The following is a 3,065-nucleotide window of genomic DNA, read 5'->3' on the forward strand; positions in this document are numbered from 1 at the left end:
TAGAACCTGGTCTTTCGCTTCCAAAATGACTTAAATCGGCATTTTAAATTTATTTTTCTTCAAACTTTGTCTTCCTTTTTTTTTTTGGTACCGGGGATCAAACTCGGGACCTTGTGCTTGCGAGGCAGGTGGTAGAACCACTGAGCTAAATCCCCGGCCCAAGATCTTCCTTTTTTAATCATTGCTTTTCAGTACAAAGGAAGCTGAAACAGATCTGAATTTCCCACAAATTCTTAGAAAGACACCTAGATGCAAATTAAAAGCTAAGCTACAGATCGGAACAAAACAGTAAGTGCTACAAAAACACTGGCTGGGAGCTGGACGCGAGTACCAAGGTGCGGCTGAGAGGATTCCTGGGCCCTCGGGCCAGAGCTGGAGCTTCCTGAGTTATGCGTTTCGGGGTGCAGCGCTGGGTTTCTCATGCTCCTGGCTCTCGGGGCTGCAGCTGCTGGGCTTCTGCGGGTCGGGCGTGACCTGTTGGTCAGGCGTCCAGGCCTCGGCGTCCGGACCCGGCTCCAGCCCCAGCCCCTCAGGCGCCTCAGCGTCCTCGTCTCTGCTCTGCTCTGCATGATCCTCCTCTGGCCCGGGCAGGCTCTTCCCCAGCTGCACGGTCTCTGCATCTCTGAGACCCAAGACTCGATGCAACTGTTGAACTACACTTCCACCGAGATGGGCTCGTGGGCATAGTGCTCCTATGCCAGACACCAGGGTGCTGGTGGTGCTGGTGATGGACGAGTTGAGCCGTTCCGGGCAGCCGCTGTCCAGGGAGCCGGTCTCCGTGCTCTGCTAGGAGGCCCACTCCAGATCGTCCGGCCTCACCTCCTCCTTGACGCCGGCCTGGGCCTTCCGGGGGGCTGGGCCCTGAGGCGGAGCTGCCCCAAGCGGGGAGAGCCAGGGCCGGCTGCTTTCCTGTGGGGCCGGGGACCGGCGGCAGTCGGCCAGGCTTTTCAGAAGCACACTGCTGGCCGGAAGCTTCCTCGTTTTCCAATGTCTTCAGCCCATCGGAGGTCTCCACCATGTTTCTCCAATTTGTTTCGTACTCCTCGTTGACTTCAGAGATCGGCTCAGAGATGTCGCTGCAGAAGGAGATGGCGCTGGCCACGGACGGGTTCCGGGAGTGGCCCTGTGGTGTGGCACCTTCTTCACGTTCCTCAAGGCCTCCTCGGCCTGCTCCTGCTCCATGGCCGCCACCATGTCCTAAGTACGCCTTCCTGGCCTCCTCTGAGAGCTCCACCAACTTATTAAACAGGCTCTCAGCCCCAAAGTAGTTGAAGATCCCCACTACACTGACAGCAACCAGCTTGTTCACGCAGCGCCCTAGAGCTTTTCTCCCAAGGGCAAACCCGAAAGGGATTTCTTGTTCCCGGGCCATGGCTATAACATTGTAGAGCACCTCGTTCAGGCCACCTTTGGACTGAATCTTCTTGCAGTTAGGGAGAGATGATGACGCACTTGATCTTGTTCAGCTTCATGCGCTTGGTGACCTCCCACAGCCCCATGACCAGCTGGCGCTGGGCCTTGGTCCACGTGGGGTCCTTCTGGTAGACCCATTCCTGGAAGCTGACCAGCTCCTGGAGGAGAAGTGTTACGCACTTGTCGATCTCTTTGGAGAGAACCTGATTACAGTACTCTAAATCTTTTCCTGTGGATCTTGGTCATGTGGATGATGCCATTGGGCTGCCTATGCCAGAACTCACGAGAGAGCCCTGGGACACGGGTATCATGCAGTAGGGAGAATTCTGACTTGCTGGGGAGAGCCAGGTATCACTGGGCATGCTCAGTCCATTATCTTGCTGGGAGGGGCCCTCCTGCGGCGAGTCGTCCATCAGATCTAAAGGCGCTTCTGTTGGCTCCTCGGGTCCCAAAAGACTGTGGTCCACAGCTAAATGGCCCTTCTTTTCCTCTCTTTCAAAATAACCTTTTTAAGTGCTGTGGGTCGTTTAAGTTTGCAATTTCCTTCTCTTCTCCTTTTTTCACTTTGGAGGCAGTAATGTCCAAGGGATTAAAGGACGTCAAACAGGGCTGACTTTTGGTTAAAGTTTTTTTGGTAGCAGAGTCTTTAGTGTGAAAAGAAGCTATAGTAACCACTAAAAACAAACAAGAACATTACTACTGTAATTTTACTACACAGCCAGTTCCACATACTTACAAAATTCCCAATGATAAATCTATAAAAATATCCCCTTCCCATGGAAAAAGTAGACATCAAGAGAGACATCAGGAGCAGTGACCAGCTGTGCGGTGTCCCTGACACAGCCCTGTCCACTCTGTCACCTCCGTGAGGTGAGGCACAGCCAAGGCCACCAGCCAGTGTCGCAATTCCACTCTGCTGCAGCGACCCTCGGTACAGGAGCCCTGCAACTTAGCTTCCATCAGAACCATTCTACCTGTGAGGTTTCCAAACTCAGCACCTCCCAGAAGCTTTTTAATAAGAAGAGATCCCACTTGTTGATTGTTTGTGCTATGTCACAGGCAACTGAGGTTTTGCTCATAAAATCTTTTCCTACAACAATGTCTTCAAGAGTTCTACCTAAGCTCTGTTTCAGCTGATTCAGTGTTTCTATTTTAATATTTAGATCTTTAATCCATTTCATTTTAGTTTAGGGCATGGGGAGAGATATAGGTCTAGCTTTCATCTTTGGCAAGTTGAAACTCAATTTTTCCAGCACCATTTATTAAAGAGGCTATCTTTCCCCCAGTGAGGGTGTTTGGCTCCTTTGTGGAAGATGAGATGATTGAGTGTGTCTGGAGTTGTTTCTGCATCTTCTAATCTGTTCCACTGGTCCTCAGGTCTGTTTCTTTGCCAGTCCCATGCTGTTTTTATCACAGTAGCTTTGTAGTATAGTTTCAAGTTGGGGATTGTGATACCCCCTGCCATGTCTCTGTTACCTAGAACTGCTTTTGCTATTCTGGGTCTCTTCTTGTTCCAAATGAATTTTTGGATTGTTTTCTCAAGGTCAGTGAAATATGCTCCTGGGATTTCAATTGGGATTGCATTGAATCTATACAGCAGTTTTGGAAGTATGGACATTTTCACTATGTTGATACTTCCTACCCAGGAACAG

The 3,065-nt window shown here is 50.7% G+C and overlaps 1 pseudogene; it reads right to left on the bottom strand.

Annotated features, from left to right (window-relative positions):
• Window positions 1-387: 387 nt before the first annotated feature.
• Window positions 388-2,382, bottom strand: LOC101709955 (selenocysteine insertion sequence-binding protein 2-like; annotated as a pseudogene).
• Between the last annotated feature and the right edge of the window lie 683 nt (window positions 2,383-3,065).

This window comes from Heterocephalus glaber, unplaced genomic scaffold, assembly GCF_053883595.1.
Source record: "Heterocephalus glaber isolate CG9 unplaced genomic scaffold, H.glaber_assembly_v1.0 deba00001454, whole genome shotgun sequence".
In the NCBI taxonomy this organism is placed as follows: domain Eukaryota; kingdom Metazoa; phylum Chordata; class Mammalia; order Rodentia; family Bathyergidae; genus Heterocephalus; species Heterocephalus glaber.